This window comes from Ambystoma mexicanum, chromosome 13 (assembly GCF_040938575.1).
Source record: "Ambystoma mexicanum isolate Mex_15411 chromosome 13, UKY_AmexF1_1, whole genome shotgun sequence".
NCBI lineage: Eukaryota > Metazoa > Chordata > Amphibia > Caudata > Ambystomatidae > Ambystoma > Ambystoma mexicanum.
In genome coordinates, this window is record NC_090938.1 from 162,953,645 (window position 1) to 162,979,978 (window position 26,334).

A 26,334-nucleotide genomic window follows, 5' to 3' on the forward strand; every position below is an offset into this window, starting at 1 on the left:
ATGTTTTGCAGGTCTGAGGATGAGTTTGAGTCCACACTTATTCTAGGTGTGTCTGCCATATCCGTCTGCTCCAAGTTTATAGACGTTGAATTTTTAGCAGCTTCCCTTGGTTTAGTGACATCTCCGTTCCCCTGATAGAGCTCCGTGTAGGCGAAGTTTCTGGCAGTGATTCCTCCGCACATAGGAGCACGGACGCTTTAGTGCAGTTTTTCTCTTTTCTTTCGCCTTCCCCCTTGGTAAAGACTTTGGCGGGGACAGTAGCACTGCTGTGACCGAATGCAGATTGGTCTTTGGGGGCATTTTTGCGAAGATAGGGGCTACTTCTATGTTCTTCTCAGTCTGGGTGGTCTGTGTGGCTTTCGTCAAGAGTTCCATGCTTTTGTTTGAAAGACCACCTCTCTTCTGCAGTTCTGTGGTCAGATTGTCAATTTTTTCCTCTAATTTTGCATATATGTAGTTTGAATTTCTTTCAGTGGCTGCTAGATAGCCTTCAACAAAAATCAGCTTGTCCTTTAGTTCGCTGATCATTGACGTATTGTCTTTCAAGGCCTCATGTATCGATTCATACAGCTTTCAAAAGGGATTTTAGGCGATTGAGAATGCCGACATCACCGACAGAAGGTCTTTTTTCTTTTTCGAGGGAGTGTCACTTTCCGACGTGATTGATGCATTAGTAGGGCATCTGTTTCTAAGCGGGGTATTTGATTCTTTGGAACCCTGGAGTACCGTGAATCTTTCAGAGAGCCTTCTTTCTGAAGTTAATGTATTGGGATGTATTGCCTGCGGCAGATTTTCTAACACTTGATTCGGGTTTCCTTGAATATGTGGCCGGGTCCACGCAAAGTTATCTGTCTGCTGGTTGAAGTGGAATTTTTGGGTCGGCTTAGGTAAGCTTGGGGTGGTCGAAAGGTTTGGAAGAGTTGCATTTGATGTCTTTGACGGACTTGTGGGGTCTTCGACTAACTTATTGGCAAGATCTGCTTCCTTTTCAGGCGAGTCCTGTTGGCTTATTTCTTGATGTAAGACTTTTGATGGTGTTGGTCTCATTGAATCTAAGCCCCGCGATGGTGCGGTGCCGAGTTTTTATCGCGTGGTGGTGCCGTCTGTATTCGCCCTTGGAGAGTTGAGTCGGTTTTTCTGGCTTTGCTCGATGGTGAGTTATCTTGGATAGCCTCCAAGATTTCCGCGTCTGACAGTTCAGGTTCTTGGCCTAATTTTCTTTTATGCTGCTTCAGAAAATATTCCTTGAGAGTTTTCAGGTTCGTCGAACTCAAACTGCCTTTGTGCTCCCCTTGGGATTTTGCGGTGAATTTTTTCTGTTTCTTTGACCTAGTTTTCCCCATTGATTGGTTCTGATTTGAGCTCCCATTATTGAACAGAGTCTTTGGGACCTGAAATGATTTCTTAGGGGCTTGTCCCCGCTGCTCAGTGTCACTCAGCTGTGCTTCAATCACAACTGGAGGCGTGCCTACAGCCAGTTTTGGTATACGAGTTCTCGTGACTGAGTCCCGATCCTGGACTGGAGGTTCACTCGCCACTTTTGACCTTGTGGTCTCGATGTTGACTTGGGGGTCTTTGGCAGACTCGGGGTCCGTGGTGCTAGCCGCTTTTGGTTCGGCATCCACCTCTGACACCTCCGACACCTCCGACACATCCGGCTGTGTTTTAGGCGCAAAGACCTCGTCCTCCGATTCCGTGTCCCACGAGTCAATCGGACTAATTTTCCGGGTGGTAGGTTTCGGCCTGTAATGATGCGACCCCCTTGAGAGGCCTGTGTGATGTACTTGGATCTGAACTGTAGTAGCTATGGGACGGGTATCCGTTTGCCCAGTCTCGGCTGCTGCCGGTACGCTGGCCAACGGGTCCTTTAGATTTCTCTCGGTCTTCTTGTCTGGGCTGTTTGGCTGGCGCGGTGAAGCGTACGAGCCCGCCGAAGGGTCGAGATGATCGGGGTGATTGTTCTTGTCAAGACTTTTGTGAGGCTGATTTGGAGTCGTCGAGCCCGGCCGATCAGATCCCAGCCGCGACCGTCCTCCGACGGCCTCCGGCGAGGAATCACTCGTCGAGACGGTGATCGGACCAGGCATAGAGGACCTTCTTGCAACTGGGCTAGATGGGCTTTTCGTACTAGCCACCGATGGTAAGGAGTTTTTGGATGAAACAGGGTTTTCCCAGGCTCCCCTGCCCGCCCAGTTTTCTTCATCCGACGGGATCCACATGTTAGTTCTGGCGAGGGAGCGGGAGAGGGGAGCACGCCCGAGGCAATTTTGTGCTGGGCTCTTTCCCTACTGGCGGGGATAGCTGCTGTTGAAAGCCCTTTCTCGCATTTCCGGGCCCTATCAGGCACTTTTGTAAGGTCTTGATAGTCTGGATGTAGATCTTGGCCTGTTTTGCTACTGCGTAGACGTCGGCTGATGTCGTCCTCCGTGGGTGATAGTGGAGCCATCTATGATGGTGAGTGGCAGCGGGGTTGAGGGAGGTGGACCGGATCGTATCTTACCTCCAATCCAACCCAACTCCCGACACCAGACACAAGACACACTGCTCCGCACACCGTGCCGCGCTCCGCGCCTGCGCGGTGCTTTTGTAGCACGTAGAATCACTGGTAAGCGAAGGGGGACTGGAAAGAAAATCAGAGTGTGACCAGCAGAGTCCTGTCCTCACTCCTCACAAGACACACTGCTCCGCACACCGCCCCACGCTCCGCGCCTGCACGGTGCTTTTGTAGCACGTAGAATCACTGGTAAGCGAAGGGGGACTGGAAAGAAAATCAGAGTGTGACCAGCAGAGTCCTGTCCTCACTCCTCACAAGACACACTGCTCCGCACACCGGGTGATTACAAGTCTGACAGGAACACCCTCAACTCCCTTTACTCAACGATCGAAACCTGGATGGCAGAAAACTGGTTGTGCCCTTGCCCTCTCGGTTCTGTAAACAAACAAGGCTGTCTGCTTCCTGATACAACTCCTCGTCCTCCTTCATTTCATAATCAAATAGACAGGAACCAGGAAGCAGGGAGAGCTTCCAGGTTCCTGCCTGACAGTCGCCCCCCCCACCCCCCAGCAAGCTTGCAGTCGCCCTATCCCAGCCCTCAGTCAGATTCTAGTCAGGGTGAGGGCTGAGGCGGGCAGGGCCCACCCCAAACATGGTGCCACTGCCACGCCAGCGCGGCAACCGGCACGAGGGCCAGAAGATTGAGGACATTTGAAACTGCTTGAAAAGCAACAAATTGAATAAGGGCCAAATATGAAAATTGTTGCATTATGCTTACAAAATACACAGCTGCATTGACAACTCTTATTTAACTGCTACGTAAGCATATCTCTGAGGATCAGCTTCTATCAGCAGCTACGAGAATGGGATATTCGTGCATTCTTCACATATGCCTGGTATGGGGACCACAGCCAGTGGAGTAACTTTGCTGAAAATGTTGGGGGGACATGACATCTAAAGGAAATAGTGCCCCTGCTAAATGAATGGGGACACAATGGTGTGCCACGAAAGTTGAGGGGGACAAACACCCTTGTCCCCTCCTAAAATTAAGCCCATGGCCATAGCTAGCTCTTCCTGTAGTGTCTCTTCCCCTGTCCGTAGTACCTCGTTTGCTTTAATTAACGTATACATACAAGTGCCATAAGCGGTGCACTCCCTGAAACTGATTTTATTTATTTATTTATTGCATTTATTATACGCCCAAACCCGGGGGCATCACGGCGTAGTTACAGGCATCTTAATTATATAGAACAGTAGGATTCACACTACATTTATATGTGGAGGCAGCAGGATTTTCACTACATTTCACAAAATTACATGATACAACTAGGCAGATCCGATGTGGAACACAAGAAAAAAGATGGCTAGCGATAACTTTGATGCTGTGTGTATGCTCTTTATTAAAATGCACAATGCACTAAATGACCACGGTGCCACACTTTTCTAGTTTCAGGTTTGAAGAGGGTCATGCTGTTAGCTCTTCTGCACATGTGTGACATGACATTCACATGGCCCTATGTGTGGCTTTTTATGTTGAAGATGTGTGCTGGTTACAATGGTGCTGTGTAGAATTGTGTGACGTTTCAAATGCCTTGCGTGTGTGAAGGCAAATATCAAGAAACACATGTGAGTCCTTTGAACATCAGACGTATGTTTCTAATGGAGTTCTCCACGAGGCAGAGTTTTATATCGGGAGCTGCATAATTGAATGATGTTATGGATGCGTGCTTCTGTGAAAGACTGCTGTTCCTCTGCCACAGGCCAACTCTTGTTCTTCATCCCAATAGCCACGAGGGAGCCAATGTATTCACTGGCCTGATTCTCATGGACAGAGAACAGAAGGCAAACATGTAATGTCAATGACGTCGCAGCATGCTATAAGATTACTTTAGACATTCAAAGAAAAGGCACGGTTCACATCCCTCTAACTTTTGAGTTGTTAGAGCAGTGCTTCCAAACACGTATGGCAAATTGTGACGGAATGCCACCTGTGCAGTTAACACCAAAAGGCGATGGCAGGAAGGTTTTTGAGTTAATCATAACCATGGGCATTGCACTGGGCAGCCATGAGCTCATCGTTTTCCAGCCTGCCAAGTCATTGGATATGGAGAAAAACCATATGCCGGGGAGCAATCCCATGCTTTTTCGGATGCTGGTAATTCTATCTACTCCAGTCAGCTCTGTTAATCAGCCCTCACCTTCTTAAAGGCTCACTCTGAAATGTATAATGCAGATGTCTTCTCTATGCGGAATCCTGTCCAGTGATATCCCAGGAACTGCCATGTAGGTTGGCAACATGGCAACTACACAGTACATTCATGATTCAAGATCCTTAACCTGGCCTCCGGTTCAGAGGATGCATTCTTCGCTATATTTCCTGTTTCTTGACATGGAGGGACCTTGATGAGTGTACGTGTACTAGGACGAACCATGGGGGCAGAGGTGTAAATGGGGAAAGTGGATTTTTGAAATGAGCCTAAGTCCTTATCAACTCCGAATGAGTGCTTGCGGTGCATTTCGTCAGCGTACACCCGGGTTGCGGCATAATTTCCCCCCCCTCTACTAATCAAAGCCTCAAATGCCTGTGCCATATGCCAGTTGTTATGATTAATTCAAACCTTTCCAGGCACACACCTTGATTTTTGTTACTGTGCCCCCTAGTTGGACAATTATGCATAGACATCGGTCCCAAGCCTGCTCTGCCGAGAGACCCAAGCTTCGCCCAGTGGCCTGTCTGGGGTTGCTTGTGTTCTAATGCAGATGCGATGTGAACTAGCAGTTCGGGCTGGAATGCCCCCTTTGAGGTGGGACCCAGGTTAATTTGCCTATGGTCTTACGCCTTCTCTAATGGCATGGCAGGCTGAAAGACGGTTGTGTGTAAGGGTGCCCAGAGCGGTGCCAGTGGATAAGATTAATAGAACGGCACTCATACGTCAAGCCTCTGTTTTGCACTTGTGCCACATGCAGAAGCGTTGTTATGCTCTCTCTCTGGCTACAGCCTTGGAAGTAGGTTTGCCGAATGGCATATTAGTGTGGTGATCCCTGTATACTAGTGTTAAAACCAGAAATTAGAGACCGGAAGTATGGGACTCTGGGCAATCTTTCCTATAGCATCCCCCAGAATTTATTTTTTATTTATTGTTCATTTATGACGTGCTTAATACCAGAGAGTGGTTTCTAAGCGTGGGATCAGGATTCGATCCTTTGTTGCCATGCGTTGTCTTGCTTCCCTGACTAACGAGCTGCCCTTGAGCCATCCTTCGTCTAGAAGCTGCGCTTCCAGTAGCGTTTCAAGCAGCAGTACTGAAATGAGGTGGGGGTTATCTAATGTGATTTTCACACAAAACATCAAGGGTTTCTTTCATTAGATAAACGATGACTAATACGCATAATTTAAGTTTATTAATGATATGATAGGTTATTTATAACGCGCTTAATACCCAGAGGTTTCTAAGCGCGGACCCGGGGATCGAACCCGTGTTGCTCTGTGCCATCTTGCTTCCAAGGCGAGCACGTTGCCGCTGAGCTATCCTCCTGGGACCTACTTATTGTATTACAATCAAACCATGTACCTCTGTCTTGCGCAAACCTTTTATCACACAGCTGCTTTCACAAAATGTTAGCAACTTGGGGTTATCTGTCAAGCAGTCAATAAATATCCTCATTTCAGCTAGCTTCAAGGCACCAAAACCATGTTGCTGTAGGTTATCTTTAATACATGTCAAGCACATGGGCCTCATTACAAGTTTGGCGGTAGCCTTGCTGGTAAAACCGGCAGGCTGCCACCAAACTTGCACATTTTTCCAGCACCCGTGAATGGGCAATTACTGGGTCATTACAGCCTTGCCGGACCCGGTAATTGCCCTTTCGCGGGCGCCGTAATGAAATGCTCCCCATTCTCATTGAGCATATAGGGCTCAATGGGAATGGGGAGGTCGGATGCACCGGCACCATTCATGAATGGTGCCGGTGCATCCGACATGGTCTGCGGGCCGTTGCCATTCTGCCCGCCAGGACAGACCTGGCGGGCGGCAGGGCACCTGCCGGCAGAACTCGAAGTATGCCGGTCCGGTAAGAACGGTACCAGCAAGCTTACTGGTACGATTGTTACCGGACCGGCATACTCGTAATGAGGCCCATGGTCCTACTAACAGAACAATGTCTAATTGTAATAATCTAATTGATCAAGGTTGTGTTAGAAAAGTCCATACCACCAGTTAAAGGCCAATATCGTTGTGGAAACTGTCACATGTCCTTTTAGTGGTATTTCGGTTTTAGCGTACAGTGCTACTTAAAAAATTGTGACCTCTCCAAGAGGTTGTAAGTCTTGTGAAGAACCAGGAATGAGACACGGACACAGAGAATTGTGGTTTTTGGACATAAACTTTTATTAACGTAAAAAGGGGTTGAGGAAATGCCCCTCTGTCCCTAGTCTAAGATGTGTTTCCCTACCTAAAACCAAAACTAAGGGCTGGCGAAGGTCAGGAGGTCCAAAGTAAAACCGTCCTGTGTCGAAAGTACTATTCTGGCCCACACATTCTAATAAACTAAACTCTAATGTAAAAGGTGTCATGTGTTTGGCTTTACATGGTTCAAAATGTTCAAAAAGGAAAATGCGCAAATCCAACATAACTGTTCCAACAGGATAGATTTTCAAGTTCGAGAGGGTGGTTCCTTTCCCCTGGAGCTCTTCTTCATTGGTTGCTTATTCAACAATGTCAGTTCCTTCGATTCTGAGAAATAACAAAAGAAATAGTGCACAACCCAACGCATATCTTTGTCTTTGTCTTAGCAGGACACCTGGCATGCTTTCCTGGCAGGTTTCAATAACACAATTGGCATACTAGCACCCATGTTTGCCAGCAAGTAATTTGTTTTTACTCACTTCTGTCTTACATATGAAGCCGTTTCCTCATGTAATGTTGAATTCCAAATGTAGGCGTCTTCTCCCACTGCTAAGGTATCGCAAATGTATTGTGTTTTTGCAAGTACTGTTGTATCTCAAATGTAGTTGTTTTCTCCCACTGCTGAAGTATCCCAAATGGAAGTGTTTCTCCATGTGCTGTTGAATCTCAAATGTAGGCGTTTTCTCCCACAGCTGAAGTATCCCAAATGTAGGTGTTCCTCCATGTACTGCTGAAGCTCTGAGCGGGCGCCCTACCAACAAAGTGCCAACAATGGCAGCAAGGTACGTCTAATATACCACTCCACTGGCCGCAGGCATGGATATTCACACACATCAGTATACAGCAAGGAATACAACAACATTCGGTCCTGCTGTTCACATACTTACCTGCTGTTCTGCATACTTACACAATACCTCAACACCTCTGACAGCAGAATTCAGCGCAGACCTGCGATAAATTCGGGCACGCTGAACACATAGCGAGTCTCTAGCACTGATGCCACCCTTACTTTTCTCAGCTCCCAGACACATGCCTGACTGCACGGGTTGCTTCTCTACCAGAGCCCGGCCAGCCCAGCTAAGCCTTATTTTGGTAAAATGCACACACGCATCCTAATCATGCTCCATGACCTTCCACACTGTGGATTTTGGCTGTTCCTACTAACAGCACATTGAGACTATAATAATGGTAAAATTGGCGCCATTCAATAGAAAATTACAATACAACATTTTCACCCAGGAAAAGAGATGGACCAATCACAATCTGCCTTTCTGGCACGATCATGCATTCACTGCCACGATTTGGAACATGTTTTCCAGGGCCATCGTCATCCGAAAAGGGACCAAAACAAAAAGAAATCTATTAGCACTGTGGTAAATCCGTCTTCGCTCTGGCCTATCAAAGCTCGGGCTGGCAGGTCGTTAAAGCCCATGTACGCCCCACCACCGGGGCATGAAAGCTATAATAAACAACTGGCCAAAATCAAAGGACATTTCAGCCTCGGACTGCCCTTAAATGGGGACACCTATGGTACAAATTGAATATAACTATCTCCAACCAAGGCCTGATGGAGATTGATAAATACATATAAAGCTATGGCAGACTCAATATAGTGGCCTTTGAGAAGCTACAGCTATAAAAAGCAAAATCTCATTTGAACTGGCATCCCAGTGACACTTGAAACTGTCAGCATTTTGTATATCACTGTCTGGGGGTAGGTTGCCCTGGCAACAGGTTGTTAGGTCCAGCCCTAGAGGCTCCCTTTGTTCTTTGCTGGAAAAGCTTGATACCATCCCAGAGGAACAGGTTCTGCCCCCAGGGGAATGGCTAAGATCCACTGCTTCAAAGAAAGTTCTGCCATAACAAAGGGGATATCACACCTAGAGGATAATGACTGAAGTATCTTTGATGTAGGGCAGACAGGAGAGTGAGGAGTGTAAGTGGCTGAGGTTAGGAGTTGTCCCAGGTGATAGGTTAACAAATCACATCAATTCCTAGGCCACTCAGATCTTCTGTACCCCATCCCAACTTCCTCCAGACAAAGCACTCTGGGATTGACATCACCAGCGGTATTACTGCCGGCGGTATTAGCCCTACCGCCGAACTCTCCAGCGCTAATAGCGCCGGATCACGAGTTTGGCGGTAATGTTAATCCCCATTCCCCATTGAGCCCATTCGGGAATGCCCCATTCCCCATTTGGCTCAATGGGGAAATTTCGCGCTAATACCGCCGGCGGATTTCCCGCCGGCGGTATGAGCGTGAATTTTCGGCGGATTTCCCCCCAGCTAAGAGCTGGGGCGAAATCCACCGAAGTCCTGATTTGGTGGACCCTTAAATCCGGCGGTAATAGCTCTACCGCCGGATTTAAGGGTTACCACCAAAGTCGTGATGAGGCCCAAAGACACCTGTCACAGCAGTTAGGATTGGACCCTTACAGAAGACTTGGAATGGGCCAATCCTTGAGACAAAATTACTCTATAAGAGTATAAGACCCTCCCTTAATTGATTCATCTTTGGACTACAGAAGAAGGATTTTGCTGAATCTTTATTGGGGCATAGGCTGTACAAGGGCCTCAACTGTTGAGAAGCTTTCCAACGAGGGAGTCAGATCCTACACTCAACAGCTTCAAAGGAACATTTGAGGTTACCTGTTGGCTGATTAAGGCATGCCTGCCGTTGGAACACTAGTACCCCTGACTCTGCCTACTGGAAGTGGCAGAACTGCAACTGCACTCTGATAACCTTTTTGGCTGGGGAGGGCAGCAGAAGGAGCTACTGTATTCTCTGAGGACTTGGTCAGAGTCCTACAGTAACCCAGGAACAAAGGTTTCATCCAAAATGACCATGGGCGAAAGGTCTGAGTCCCAAAAGTCCGACCCCTACTTGTTCGCATATATATATGTGGGGGGGTAAAGTTAATAAAAATATATAGGGGTAAGGTGGGGAGGCGTATGGGGTCTCCCCCCACATATATATATATGCAAACAAATAGGAAATAAAAAGAAAATCAGACTTTTAGGACTCAGACATTTTAATTTGGTCTTTTCACACAGATCCGGAACGAAGGACAAATATAGGTTCTGTTTCTAACCGTGAACTGTTTGCAAGCAAACTCAACCACTTTCAAGTCATGTTCAAGCTCCTAACAGACCCCTGGAGGTACTTTTAGTATTTTACACTTTTGAAGCTGTCACAACGCCAATTCAACCCACTGTAAGAGATTGTCACAAATGTTCTCGATACTGGCTCAATTTATCTTTGAGCAAGGAACTTGAACTGTCTCGATGCTGACTTGACCCATTGGGAGAGCCAACTCAAACCACCACAATCCTGACTCCCCCCCCTTTGGGAGCAACTTATTTGAACCACCTCTTGACAATTGGGTGCGCTGACTCGAACCATCTCAATGACGTCTCAACCTAGCAATGAGCACTGACTCAAACCACCTCAATGCTAAGGTGACCCATCTCAGAGCAAAGACTTGAAGTGCCTTGACACCTACTCGACCCAATGGGAAGCTCGACTCAAACAGTCTCAACACCATTGTTCCGGAGGAGAGGAAGTTGGCGACGGGCTCATTGGTCAGCACTCACACTCTAGAACTTGTAAAACAAGATAGCTGCACCATGTGAGGACAGGGTGCAGGATTCACATACTCCGGCACGATTCAATAACTAGGACTCAATAAGTTGGCAAAGGGAAGTCCGTTTAATGACAAATACATCAACAAATGGAAATCAGCAGCATCGCGATCACCTGTCTCGCTCCGACTTCCTCGAACGTCAGTCAAGCAGCTAACTCTTATCGGGTGGGCATCTACGCACATCCCTCTACATCACACCTAATTGATGTCACTATGAGTACGACGTCCTATTGGTTACAGTGTCTATAGGACCCTAGATTACATGGTCCATTGTGATTGGGTAAATTACACCCCTAAACATAAATCTCCACTTTAATTAGCAGCATGCAGAATAGACATTCAGGGGCCTAGTGCCCCAGGATTCACCCTGCCTCCTTTCCATCAATCAGTGTTTTAGGGCGATGTGTCATTTAGTTGGCTAAGGACAGCCTCGAAACTGTAGTGCCTTATCAGGAAAAATTATGGCACCCTTGGATCTGGCTGACATCAGATGGTGGTACATCTTTGCGCCTGGCTGGTCACGTGTTGGTTCACTGTGAATCTGCTTAAGTTTCCAGCCTTTTGTGTATTTAATTCTCCTTGTAGCTTCACCCCCTGCCCGGGCCTCCTTATCCTAACCTTCACAGGGCAGGCTGGTATGCTCTGAAGTTTCGATTCTTCATAGCTGAAGCTCACCTCCCTCTCTTGGGTTGACCTCGATTTCCCAGGCCTGAGCCATCCTTTGTTATGTTTCGATTCCGCTATTTCCCTTGGCTTGGGCTTGGATATGAAACCCGGCCAGTCAGGCCTTGGCCGCCTGGGTGTACTTCTGCTTTTACAAAATGGAGTCACACGTGTGCATTGTGCCTTATTGAGGTAGATATAGTTGGCACTTTCCTCTCTATGCTTCTACTAAGCATTGCAAGCAGTATCGATTACATAGCTCCTTGCGTTTCAAGCCTAGCTGGTTCGATTCTTCCATCTTGGTTCTTAGCTATGATTCTTTTTTGTTTCACCATCGTGTTGTCTTTCGTGTCTTATGTATAATACAAATATAATCAGGATGGAGAGAGATCCAACAAGAAACAAAGTGATTCTGTGTATGTGTATTTATTTTGCATTAACACAGAAGGTTTTGGATGACTTGACAATTTACTTTACAATCCTTTCGATAAGCACGAAAGTTTAGGAAGTACAAACGGACAAGGCTAGTTGTGGATGGTGGTAACACGGATGAGTGTCGATGGGGTAATTGAGGTCAAAACTTCATTAGAATGCACATTTCCCAAAATGGATGAGGTAGGAAGACCCTACTATGCAGGGAAATATGCGCCTGAGACTTAAACTGGCCCAAGGCATGGTTTACACATGGTGCACACAACAATATTTACATATAACATACACAAGGGGGGATGGTACAGTTGTGTCACGGGGATCGACACAGGGTGTGTTTCGGCCAAAAAGGGGCTTGATTGAAGCCTGTCTTTGTGCTGGCCTTCGTCAGGAGGGGCACCTGTGGCGGTGCTGTCCGTTGAATCTGTGGGTTAAACAGAGCTGTGAGGATCTCGGAAACTGATTGACTAAGTACAAGAAGTATTCAATACTGGCAAAGTGGTGCCATGGTGATACATCGCGTGGTGTATCTGGAGAACAGCTTACCTACTACTGTGGTGGCAGAAGGTTGCTGTTTGGTAATCCTCAAAAGATGCAGGACTGCCGGTGCGACAATGGCACTGACTGGGTCGGCTGTTGTTTCCTAAGAGCCGACGTCTCTCAGTGTCCCGCAAGACTGGAATAGGCCAGGAGTGGTCCCATGTCTGAGAGGAGAACAGAAAAATGGGAATCATGGTGCTAAATCCCCGAAGTCGTCTCAAACGGTGGCTGTCTGCACTCTACACAGGTCGTGATGGTGGGTGCCCGTGGAGTGAGGGTCCTAGGCACTGCAGTGTCACACCGGGTGACTAGTATAGCTGTAAGCCGTGACAGAGGAGCGTAGGTGCGCTGCCGGTGCTGGTGCATCCTCATAGGTGCTAGGATCGTGATTCAGGGGGCAGGGTAGCGGATTTATGTGCAGCCTTGTGCTGGGTGGCCCCACGGGGGTGCATGGTGGCACATAGGAAAAGCTGTGTCCATTCGTGAACATTTTAAGCCATAGGGTCAAAAAGTTGCCGCCGGTCAAAGTCAAGGAAGCATGATTGCGGCCATTGAGAGTTAACGCTGCCTGTCAAAGAGCAGTGCAGGGCGTGCGTGTGCTGTCGTGGGCTGAGTGACGGTGCCTAAAATTAATCGAGGCAAAATGGAGGGAACGTGGTGCCTTTGTAGTGGGTCGGGAATGCTTCCCAGTCTGTGTGGTGACGAAATAGTTCAATAACACAATGTGCTCCCTATTTTAACTTACCGCAGTGTATTCGTTAGTGCTGTGTCCTCGGGGGCCTCTGCTCGCAGTGGTTTCTGTGCGGCATAGCGTTGTGGCTGTGTCTAAAGAACATTCCCAGAGGCTTGGAATCAGCCAATGGGGATGCGTGGTGATAATGAGGCTGCTCACAGGAGCCAATCGCGTCTGGCTAGGCGTGAAGCCCAACCGAGTGGCAGACGGTGGGCGGCAGAAGGCTAGCGGTGCCGCACTGTGTTATGGTAAAGGTAGTCCCATAGTGGCGGATGCATATAGGTGTGTCTATATGCCAAAATCTAGTGCGCAAGGGCTGTGGGAGGTGAAACAGTGGACGAGTCCACGTGTACCCGCATGGAAGTGCAGAATGCGGGTGTGGCCCTGAATGCGCAACAAGTGCTTGATTGAGGCACCCCTCTCGTGTTGTTATTTGAAATAAAGCGACATATGGTTCACTTCAAGATTCAAACTAGAAGCATCCGGTCTCTAGAGCTCGAGGCCAGTCTAAAAGTAAAGGTGTGGCATCATGCTGCTTATGACATCAAAAAGAAGTGACATAATATTTGTCTGATATTGCAATAACACAGTCCCTCTCAGAGGGTCAGGGCCACAACAAAATGTAGAAAGTGACAACAGCATCGTGGAACAGGTAAAAGCATGCTATGGTCAAAGTACAAAAGCAAGACGTGTTAAATGGTGTCAAGAGTGTGGTCTCATGTCCAGAGCACCTCATGTTGATAGGTGTCTGGGTGATAACATGCTGAGGTCACACCGTTGTTCATAAAGTCTTGCAGTAGTGCCAGTTGTAAGGTGGCTTAAGTAGAAACACCAAGCTGGGGGCAAAAGCGTCTAAAAATTTTTTCCATTCGACGCTTATGTTTAAACCGTTACGCACAGAGTCCAATTTATGCACCCATTTTTGTTCAAGTCTTGTGGGGGCCAGATTGATGTCGCCTCCACGTCGTTGTGGCTGGAGCTGCTGAACCAAAGCCCAGGAGAGTGTTTGTGGGTGTGTTTTTTCTTGGCGAAATGTTCAACCAACGGCTTGTCTTCTACTTGGCTCTTAATGCAAGATCTATGCTCGTTGATCCTTTGTTTTACGGGTCTGATAGTTTTGCCAATGTACACCAGGTTGCATGGACACTTGATGGCGTAGATAACATATCTGCTTTCGCAGTTTCTGTGACTGTTCATTTTCCAAACAAAGTTATTGTGGGTGATGGTTTTGCTGTTGGTGGTGAAGCGACAGGCGACACATTGTCCGCAGCTAAAATGTCCTACAACTGGTGGGAGATTCCACAGGGTTGATGCTGGTTTGGTGGGTTTCAGATACGTGTGAACCAGATAGTCTCTTAAGTTTTTTTTTTTTTTAATGCAAAGAAAGGTTTTTTGGCTAGGCTGCCTTCGTTCTTAATCAAACCAACCCGCAAAGGGGCCATGGAACTAATTACGGTACCTCAATTTGCGGTACCGTAATTAGCGCCTTCCCCATTCCCACAGAGCCCTATGGGGCAAAAATGGGAATGGGGAAGGGCAATGGTGGAAGGGGGAATTACCGCCCGCCAACCTTGGAATAGGGCGTTAATTCCCCTTTCCACCAAGGCCGTGCCAGTATTTTACCAGCAAGAACCATGGCGCTAATAGCGCCATGGTTCACCGCCATCCGTGTAATGAGGCCCTATGTCACTTCTTTTTGATGTCATAAGCAGCATGATGCCACACCTTTACTTTTAGACTGGCCTCGAGCTCTAGAGACCGGATGCGTCTATTTTGAATCTTGAAGTGAACCATATGTCGCTTTATTTCAAATAAGAACACGAGAGGGGCGCCTCAATCAAGCACTTGTTGTGCATTCAGGGCCACTCCCGCATGCTGCACTTCCATGTGGGTACACGTGGACTCGTCCACTGTTTCACCTCCCACAGCCCTTGCGCACCAGCTTTTGGCATATAGACACACCTATATGCATCCGCCACTATGGGACTACCTTTCCCATAACACAGTGGGGCACCGCTAGCCTTCTGCCACCCACCGTCTGCCACTCGGTTGGGCATCAAGCCTAGCCAGACGCGGTTGGCTCCCGTGAGCAGCCTCATTGTCTCCACGCATCCCCATTGGCTGATTCCAAGCCTCTGGGAATGTTCTTTAGACACAGCCACGACCCTATGCCGCACAGAAACCACTGCGAGCAGAGGCCCCCGAGGACACAGCACTAACAAATACACTGTGGTAAGTTAAAATAGGGAGCACATTGTGTTATTGAACTATTTAGTCACCACACGGACTGGGAAGCATTCCCGACCCACTACGAAGGCACCACGTTCCCTCCATTTTGCCTCGATTCATTTTAGGCACTGTCACTCAGCCCACGACGGCACGCGCACGCCCTGCACTGCTCTTTGACAGGCAGCGTTAACTCACAATGACCACGGTCATGCTTCCTTGAATTTGACCGGCGGCAACTTTTTGACCCTATGGCTTAAAATGTTCACGGATGGACACAGCTTTTCCTATGTGCCATCATGCACCCACGTGGGGCCACCCAGCACAAGGCTGCACATAAATCCGCTACCCCGCCCCCAGAATCACGATCCTAGCACCTATGAGGATGCACCAGCACCGCAGCGCACCTACGCTCCTCTGTCACGGCTTACAGTTATACTAGTCACCCGGTGTGACACTGCAGTGCCTAGGACCCTCACTCCACAGGCACCCACCATCACGACCTGTGTAGAGTGCAGACAGCCACCGTTTGAGACGACTTCGGGGATTTAGCACCATGATTCCCATTTTTCTGTTCTCCTCTCAGACATGGGACTACTCCTGGCCTATTCCAGTCTTGCGGGACCCAACAGCCGACCCACCCAGTGCCATTGTCGCACCGGCAATCCTGCATCTTTTGAGGATTACCAAACAGCAACCTTCTGCTACCACAGTAGTAGGTAAGCTGTTCTCCAGATACACCACGCGATGTATCACCATGGCACCACTTTGCCAGTATTGAATACTTCTTGTACTTAGTCAATCAGTTTCCGAGATCCTCACAGCTCTGTTTAACCCACAGATTCAACGGACAGCACCGCCACAGGTGCCCCTCCTGACGAAGGCCAGCACAAAGACAGGCTTCAATCAAGTCCCTTTTTTGGCCGAAACACACCCTGTGTTGATCCCCGTGACACAACTGTACCATCCCCCCTCCCTCGTGTATGTTATATGTAAATATTGTTGTGTGCACCATGTGTAAACCATGCCTTGGACCAGTTTAAGTCTCAGGCACATATTTCCCTGCATAGTAGGGTCTTCCTACCTCATCCATTTTGGGAAATGTGCATTCTAATGAAGTTTTGACCTCAATAACCCCAGAGGTCGACACTCATTCCGTGTTACCACTATCCACAACCAGCCTTGTCCGTTTGTACTTCCTAAACTTTCGTGCTTATCGAAAGGATTGTAAAGTAAATTGTCAAGTCATCGAAAACCTTCTGTGTTAATGCAAAATAAATACACGTACACAGAATCACTTTGTTTCTTGTTGGATCTCTCCATCCTGATTATTTTTGTATTATATGTTTACCCACCTGGGTAGATCAGGACTCTGCCAGGTGTCCTATATTTTTTACCTTTCGTGTCTTATGCACCTGTTTTAAAAGCTCCTCGCACTCGCGTGCTGCCTTTCTTCATGCGTTATTCTGTTCAGGCCCTCTCCTCATCACCATTTACCATCCATCAGGGCTCTTTGTGTCTCCTCATGGACAATCTGTAAAGACTCATTGTTTCGCATCAGTGGCTGGTATTGCTGTCCGACGGGGCACCGTGCTGCCCAGGGTTGTCTGGTCACTGGCACTTCAACAGGTACAGCTCTTCTGATGTAAACAGGGCAGAGGCCCATTGAGGCTCTCTGTTGGTTCAGCTGCTCCTCATACGTCACATACCTTGGCGAGTACTTTACTGGCAACTCGTAATGAGGGGCAGGGGTGCAGGCCATATCTGGGACCTCCTCTACACTCCCCCCTCTAGTCGGTTCATCGACCACTTCTGCTTCCTCCTTTATATTTATTTTCTTTGATTCCTCAATGTCATGTTCATCGGCTTCTGGGTTTACACAAGATGGCGTGAATGTATGCATCTTTGGTGTCCATATTTTTATCACACCTTTCAAGCTTCCTGCTGTTTTCACATGCTCATCTTTGTTCCAGGTCATCAGCTGGCATTGTCCATTTGGACTGCAGTAAATCCATTTCCCCTTGTACCTTCTTCGTTTCTTGGGATACATGAAATTTGTTCCTTCTGGTGCAAATTCACTGGCCTTCACAAAGTTTATGATTTCTTCATCTGTCAGGTCTTTTGGCTTCCAGCCTGGCTCGACGTCGAACATCATTTTCATCCCAATGCTTTTCTGGCACTGTGTGATGATTATTATTATTATTATTTTGAAAAAAAACGCATTGAAAAAAAAATTTGATATTTTTTTTTCGGCCTTTTGTTTTCGAGATTTTTGTTTTCGAGATTTTTTTATTCGGTATTATCACTATGAACCCTTGATAACACAGAATCCTAGCAGCACCATGGCTAGCAAGGCTCCCAGAAACTTGAATATATCAGCCATCCATTGCGGGACCCAGGAGAATAGGTTCCCAACCTGCTGTCATCGTCCACTTCATCTGTCTCATCGGTCATCTGGTTCTTTAGACTTGTCAACATGCCTATGGCCTCGGTGAGGGTTCCGTTTTCCTCATCGTGTGATGGTATAAAAATGTGCAACAAGATTCTCCGATTTTTGTGCAAACACCTCCATCCATCGCTGTGATCATGTCAAGCACATATCTGTTCTGGAGAGTCATCAGCCGGACTGCTCTCAGTTCTGCTTTGATCGCGTTGAATCCTTTTATGGTGGTATTGATGGTGTGCAGTAATTCCCATCTGGTTATCTGCAACCACTTAGTATTTGCACAAACCTGGATGTGTGGCAAGAGTATTGTTGTAAATACGGATGAGGTTAGGCTAAACAGCCTGTGTTCGTAGGGAATTGCATAAAATGCATCCTCTGATTTGGCGGAGAAGTAATTTTCTCTCTTCATCCTTGACATTAGTTACACAGACCTCCCTTTCCTCAGTTGAGCATCTGATTTCGGGAAACTGTCCAAATTCAGTTCATTTTTTGGAATCACTAGTGCAGGAACATGGACGTTCACAGTGTGCATATGCCTCCCCAGTTCCTCGGTAGTCTTATGTATGCCTTAGATCCACATGCCCAGTAATGGTCCATCAGGACTGCGGTTCCTTGTGACATCCCTGGGGCTTCATATATTCATACGCAGTTTTGATTCTCCCCCATTTTCCTCGTGCCATTACTTCTGAAGCACAGTTTTGGGTTTTCTAGTGGTACAATTTGCAGCAGTCCTCCTCTGTCTTCGATCCACGTTAACAGTTTTACCAATTTTGGCCATAGTGGTTTGCATAGTCTTTGTGAATTTTCTATTGCTTCTTGGCAGGCTCCAAGGACCATCCAGGCTCGGCAGATCACGACCCCTTCTTTCCATCCGTAGGGGAAACTACTGACCCCCAGATCTGCATTTGGCCTCGGTTCTTCCAGATTTGAGCTTCTTCAGCTGTTTTCCCTTGGACATTCAGTTTCAGGTTTATTTCCCATTTTATTCCTGATCCTTTGACGTCAGGGTTTTCATATCTAATCACATGATTCTTGGTATGCACCCTGTTTCTTGTTTTGATGTCTTGAACAAAACTGTCTTCATCAGGGTAATCCTTTTTCGTTGGCCCAAATCAGTGAGGCATCATCACCCATAAACTGCCCTCTGGTGTTGCACATTGCTACGTGTGACATGCAGTGTGCAGTGGGGATATCAATTTCTACTGCCACAAAGATTTTGGACTTGCCCATGCTGTACGGCAGGAGTGCACAAACGAAGCATTCCCCTTCTGCTTGCCTCCATCCAACTTCCTTCATGTGTTGGTACCAAATATTGTTTCCAAGATGGGCTGTGCTGTCCAGGTAATCGTTTAGTTCATTGTCGGTTTCATATGGGCTTCTCTTGATCCTTAACGTTTTTCTATAGTTGGCTATCACTATGTCTCTGAATGTGTCTGTACTGCTTTTCCGTTCTGGTAGTCTCTCGGGTACTATCTTTGGTGGGGCAGGTTTCCCTTCCTGCACTGCAGTAGTAGGGGAAGGTTTTGCGTTTCTTTTCCTTCCCTCATGCACTCTTTTGTAGACCTCCTCCCACCACCATTGGCTTGTCATCTTCCCAACGTGTGGCGGTGCCGTCGGCTTGATGCTTATTTCTGGCACTAGAGTTGGTGTGCTCGTTATTACAGTTTCTGTAGTTTTCTTGTTCAGTTCCTCATGCAGCTTCTTTGCTCTAGCTATGAGCGGGAACACATACTCGACCAGCGCCTGTGTTTTCTCAGTGAGTTCTTTCGTGGCTTCCTCCGTTCTGTTGAGGGATTTTGCTATGCCCTCTCTTGTTTGGTTTCTTGCTTGGCTCCTCTAGATTACCCCCACTTCTGGAGCTGTTCGTGCCATAGGTAGCTTTTCTCTTACTGTTGTTTTGGTCTGGGGTCTCGTAGCCATTGACACTTGCCCTTGTTCGTATGCACTCACTGTGTGGGTGCGAGCCGTGGTCAGTGCTACATTATCATTCATTCCGTGCTGACCCTGTCTCCAGCTTTTCTCTCCATTCATTAGAAGTGTATACGTATCACTGTTAATTACATTCAATTGCAAATCATTTGCTTTAGCATCAGTTTTTCTTGGAACAGGGATTACTATATATGGTCTGGGTGCTTTCGTGGGACCCTGACGTTCATTACCTGGTGGATGCACTGACATTGGGACACTTTGCGTACCAATAAAAAATGCAGTTCTGATAGTCATGGATAAAAACACAACGATAATTACTATGCATATACACATTATAGTCTTATATGATAATTGGCAGCATTTTGTTCCAGGGAATCGGGGGCGCCCCTCTGTCTGGGGTAAAACTAAGTTATTGTTCTGGGCCCCCATGTCGATCAAGTCCATAGTCAATAGTTTATTTATTTTCTTATTCTGATCTCGTCGATCCAAAGTTCAGTAAATACTAAAGTGATGAGTGCTATTCAAATGTCCCTTCTTACGGGTGCAGACAGTAGTCTCTGGATATGCAGTACAGTTCCGTTTGCTAAACTATGGAGAAAGGTTAGACTACCATTTTTAGCACATCACATTAATTCTGCATTTCTATGATAAACACCGTCCCAGGGCCCTCCTCCAATTTGCCTTGGCCCTGAGGACATGCAGGAATCTGTTCACTGTGAAAGGCTGAAAAGATGGAACTACTAAAAATCACACAAAAATAGAATGTCGTGAAAATAAAAACAAAAATAAAAATAAAAGTGAACATATGAAAAAATATGCAAAAATATGAAAAATTAAGAAAAAGGAAAATAAGATGGTGAAGTTCTTGGGTCTGCTCCTTTTCTCGGTCTCTCGGCGACAAGTTGAAGAACAGTTTCTCTCTCCTCGATCTGCTCTACAGTGGAAAGATGTCAAAAGTTCTATTTTGGATCTCCTCCTTCTAAGGCTCTCCTTAGCAGTGGCTGTCCATAATTGCTTCTTAGTTGCGAGATTATAGCTCTCAGGAGCTTGTTAAGTTGTGCGTTCTTTGCCGGTTCTCTGAGGAAAGAGGACACGTCGATATTGGTGGGTCTACCCACTAGTTCTGGAAAGTTCTGAATGAGGTGGAAGAAGACTTGGAATGCGTATCTGCTGTCTTCAGGTGGCAACGACATTCGTTCTTACTTTCTGGCCTCTAGATTACAGGCCCTTGTTGTGGCATAACCAGTCTTTGCAATTTCCTCGATCTGTCCCTCGGCGAACGGACTCACTGGAATCTCCTTAGGAATTCTCACTGGAAGTTGGACAGCTCCACTTGAAGCATGATACCATGGAGAAGGGTCCTCATATGTAGGAAATTGACTGGATCTCTTAGGAAGGTGACAACGTCAACATGAGCAGGCCTTCCTACCATTTCTGGATAGTCTGCGACTAATCTGAGCATTACATTGTGGGCTAGCTGGGTATCTGCGGGAGACAGGAACATCTGTCTTGTTTTGCTGGGTCCTGATCACAAGCCTTTCTTTTGACGTGAACAGTGTTTACACTTTCCTGCTGCGTGGATCGCTATCACGTAGTTGAGTTTATACCACACTTTGTTTAGAAATTCATTGTTTCTAGGATCTCTGATGAAGGTTAGGGTGTCTGTGGTTCTTCCAACAGCTCCTAGGCACTCCTCTATAATCCGGAAGAACAGGGTGTAAGTCAATTCATCTATGATCACATGAGGTGGAAGCATTTGCCTTTTGTTCGCTGTGCTCGGGCAATTCGGCGAAGACCTCTGTGATGACAGTCAGCAGTTGCCTGATTACCTTCTTGTTATCTGGATCTTGAATGAATTCTGTGACACTTGTTCCTCTCCCTATGAGTGACGGATATGTTAGCACCACGAGCTGGAAGCAGGTGAGTACATCCCACTTGAGACTTCTGCTGGGATGTACCATACGTTCTGTTGAACAAAGTCTTGATACTGGATGCTTCAGGATATCGTTTTTGGGTCTCAGAAATGTCTTATTTGCCGCCATCAGAGTCTTTTAGTTTGTGTTCAATGCTTTGTGTGGTTTAAAGCGTTCATGTTACCAGTGTCACTGCGGTTTTGGAATATGTGATTCTCTTCTTTACCCTGAACTTTAGCTGTGTTCATTAAAATGTCTTGCATCCCCTTTAGTGCTTCGAGGAAATGTTCAATGTATAGCCACTATTTTCACAACGAGTTCTTTAGTCTTGTCTTTTCTGCTCATGCGTCCTTCTTCCTCGCAATAGATCTTGTCTGCACGTGCTGAGGTCCTTCCCCGTTGTCTGTAGATTGTTCGGAGTTGGGTGCAGCAGGATGGCTCTCTCCTATAAAAGGCTTGATGTCATTTAGGAAGATCTAGGCTCTTCTGCCCTTGAGCTTGACAGCGGACGGGGTGCAGTTCTCTACGATGAAAGGGCCATTAAACCTTGGCTCATCCCACCTTTTCCTGGTAAAGTTTCTTACAAGGACGCTGTCACCAGGGAAGATGAGGGGCGCACAAAGGCTGTGAGCTGCGCCTGCATCAGCACTATCTGTTGTGGTTTGTGCTGTGCTGTCCGCCTTTCGCTGTCGCTGCAGCTGGCCTGAAATGACAGAGGTGCTGGGTGTGAGACAGTCAAGATAGTCTTTCATCTCTGCTACCAGAACCTCCCTAGCTGGCTGGGCATCATATCTAGCTCTGTCTCGGGGGTAAGAGGGGTCCTCATCCTTCTACCAGTAACTATTTTGTGTGGCGTGAGATGATGGTCGGAGCCTGGTTGGTTCCGAAGTGCTTACAATGCCAGTGGTAGACAGTGCAGCCATCCCTTCTTTAATGTGAGCTGCAACTTGGCTATCCTCTCCTTCAACAGGCCGTTGAGCTGCTCACATATACCATTTCCCTCTGGGTGATACGCCGATGAGAACTTGTGCTTTATACCAAGCAGCAAGCTAATCTGTTCAAAAACTGTGTTTACAAAATGGGCCCCATTATCTGATCTCATTAACTTGCACACCCCCCCATCTAGGGAATACTTCCCTCACCAGAAATTTTGCGGCCCAGGCTGCGTCGGGGTGTGTACATGGACCTGCTTCTACCCATCTTGAGAATGGACACACCACCACAATTAAATACCTGTACCCATTACATACCTGAATCATATCGACATAAGCGATATGCAAGTGCTGGAAGGGTCCATTAGGTCTGGGAATGATCCCGCTCACTACTTTTAATGTGTGCCCAGAGGTGAATTGCTGGCAGATTATGCAGTTTACCATAAAAAATGCAACATGCTCCGCTAAATTCGGCGTGAACCAGTCTTCTGCGAACGTTGCAGCAAGATTTTCTTTTGACATGTGTATGGGGTAGTGAAGCTGTTCTAACGCTACCTTTAGGAGGGTGACAGGCATTACTGGTTTACCAGTGCTGTCTTGCCTCCACAATCCGTCAGAGGGGTTTAAAGAACACCCTTGACGCTTCCATAAATTCTTCTCCTCCTGAGGTGTCTCCCCCTGGAGCTCCATTAGCTGAGTCTGTCCCATATTGCTATAGGCCTCTGGTGTGGCTTGTGCTACCATCCTTCTTTCATGGGTACGTGCCACCTCCACGTCCATGATTGTTTCATTCTTGGATGCCAATGCGCTTGGCTTTCGTGTCTGCTTCATGGTTTCCACGTGACACGAAATCTGTCCCCTTGGTGTGAGCGGCACATTACACGACCGCTATGCGCACTGGGAGCTGTAGTGCTTTTATCAGCCTATCCAATAGGGCTGCATGTTGCACTGGCGTGCCGTCTGCTCGGAGGTAACCCCTCCTTTTACAATGTGCTAAGCCCGCGTGCACGGTAGATGTCACATAGGCAGAGTCACTGTACACCTTTACCTCTTGTTCTGCATGATTCTCAATGGCGAGTATCAGTGCCACTAGTTCTGCAGCTTGGGCTGAATAGTGAGATGGTATTCGTGCACTGACGAGTACCTGAAACTCTCCATTCTCCAGGTGTTTGCCCACGCCCACGCCTGTATATCTTTGTCCGTCTTCTTGTTCGATTCTCGAAGACCTGTCAATGAAGACGATCTCCCCACTTGGCAGGGCATTTTCCTTTACCCTGGGGATTTCATCACAGAATTCTTCATAGTTTGCACAGTCATGGACAGGTTCGCCCTCGGTTACTGGTTCTACTATGAACCTAGCAGGGTTTACTGTTTTACATCAAACTATTTTGATCAATGGATTAGAGATAATCACCTTATAGGCGGATGCTCTCTGTGACGTCAGTGTGCCCTTTGGCTTCTCTAATATGGCGAACAGTGAGTGCTCGACGTACAATGTCATAGAGCACCCCATCACAATGGATGACGCCTTCTCGACGGCAAACGCGGCGGCAGCTAGATTTTGTTCACATGGGAAGTGGCGCCTCATGACCGGGTCCAGACTCCCGCTGTAATATGCTAGGGGCTTGCACTCCAGTGATGTTCGCTGAGCGAGTACTGCTGTCATAAAATTGCCATCGGTATGTGAGAACAGATAGAATTCTTCTGCATAATTAGGAATCCCGAGAACTGGGGCCTTAGAAATTGCCCCCTTGAGTTCTGTAAACCCCTTTTCCATTGCCTCAGTTCATTCGATTTCTTCCTTTGTCGCCTGGGCCTTTTTCAGGGCCTGAAGCAAGGGCTTGGTGTATGAGCTGTAGTCAAAGACCCAGGCTCTGACATAGTTGCACAGGCCTAAATAGCTTTGCATTTGTTTTATCATGCATGGCTTGGCCGTTTGCATGATGGCTTCAGCCCTCTCTGGGGTTATTTTTTTCCCTTCATGAGAGATTAGCTGTCCTATGTACAAAACTTCCTGTTGACAGTACTGCAACCTTTCCTTGTCAACTTTGTATCCCTTATCAGCCAGTATAGTTAGTAGCTGGACAGAATCATGCCTGCATTGCTCTTCAGTGGTGCTGCAGATCAGAATGTCATCTACATACTGCAAAACAACACTGTCCACTGCAATATTGCTCAGGTCCATTTGCAGGACTCTGTTAAAAATGGATGGGGACTCACAATACCCCTGTGGCAGTCTCGTGCTTTTCAAGCGCATTTGCCTGAAGGTAAACGATGTCAGATCTTGCGAGTCACGGTGCAACGGAATTGAGAAAAATGCATTTTTCAAATCGATCACTGTGAAATATTTAGCCTCATTGGGTATGTTGCATAGGATTGTAGACGGGTTAGGGACCAGAGGGAACTCGGCTTCAACAATATCGTTTAATGCCCTTAAGTCCTGGATTAAACGCCAAGACCCTCCCTTTGATTTCTTGACGGGGTAGATCACTGTGTTACAGGGTGATTCTGATGTCACTAGGATGCCTTGCTCCATCATGGCGGAAATTGTCTTCGCAATACCTTCATCCGCTTCTCTGGACATGGGATATTGTCGCCCTCTTGGTAGGATTGCTCCTGGTTTTAGTTTGATTTTCTCCTCTCCCGCCCCTTTCATGAGTCCTACGTCATAAGGCCCTGTTGTCCACACTGTGACAGGCACCTGGGCCATGTCATCCTCAAAGTATTCTGGGCGTACCAGCGCCAACATCATTCTCTGTGGCCTCTCGCTTGATCATTTAGACCCAGAATATGAGACTCACTTCAACCCTCGTCTCATCTGGGTCACGGTGTTCTTCGAACAGATCGTCGTCTGTGATGTCAGTCACTCAATACCCTTCCTCAATGGTGATAATCGCGCACCATTGTCTTCCTTCGTCATCGTATCCCTCTACCAGTACCACCTTCCCTCTTACTGCGGCAGATTGTATTTCCAAGGGAAATATTTGTCCCTCTTCTTCATGCATAGGTATCCGTGGTCTGAACAGAAATTCGTCATGGGTTCTCAGAGTTTTGTCCGCGAGGCCTGGCAATCCTGCCATAAGCACTCGCACGCCATATGCAAAAACCTCTGGCTCCAGTGGTATAGCTCTCATGGCTGCACCTCCACAGTATTCTCTGATCATTTTGCACACATTTGAGTAATGCATTCCTGGTGTGGAGCACACTATACCACCCTCAGTAAATGAGATTGTCATATTCAACTTTGTCATCAAGTCCCGACCCATGATGTTTACTGGGGACTGACGTGAATACAATAAGGGTACATTCGTTTCACGTTCTCCCACTGAAACTGGGAGTGCGTCAGTAAAGGGAACTCTGTTATGCGCTCCAGTGAAACTCTGTGTATCTATAGCCTCGCCGGACAAGGAAAACTTGCCTTCTCGTATGCATGAATGCGTCACAACCGTGTCAACTAAGAGGGAATATTCTTTACCCCCTATGGTGACATTTACCCTGTGTTCCCTGTTAGGGTCTGGTGTCACTGATAGGATAGAGCACATCAGAGTTTCATGTGAGCTGTCCTATTTTATGTATAGGTTCGGCCCACTGTAAGTTTGTGGAATACCCCCATTCCCAGGGTTAGTTCCCCCTCCAGAGTTCATCCCCTGGGGCACTGACTTTGGTGCCTGTTGGGGTTGCCGCTGTTGCAAGTTTCCCATGTTCGAAGGTTGAAACCCTTGTTGTGCACCCTGCTGCAAGCCTGTAGCCTGCTGTTGCACTATTTGACCCTGTGCACCGCCTTGTTGTGGGACGGTAGGCTGATTCACCATACCTGTTCCCACTCCTTGGCCATTTTGCCACATGCCTTGGTTTCTGCACATGCACGCCACATGTCCTGTCATTCTACACAATCAACATACTGGCGATGGTCGGACCATCTGCCCATCCGGCATAGCTTGACTGCCCATCTGTTCATTCTGAAATCCACCTTGGTTAT

At 47.3% G+C, this 26,334-nt stretch overlaps 1 long non-coding RNA gene across 1 annotated transcript in view; it reads left to right on the top strand.

The window, feature by feature from the left end:
* Positions 1-26,334, top strand: part of LOC138521031 (uncharacterized) — a 339,869-nt gene that overhangs the window by 221,410 nt on the left and 92,125 nt on the right. The window contains exon 2 of the long non-coding RNA XR_011282919.1: positions 7,593-7,682. This is a non-coding gene — a long non-coding RNA (uncharacterized lncRNA). The remainder of the gene's footprint in view (positions 1-7,592; positions 7,683-26,334) is intronic.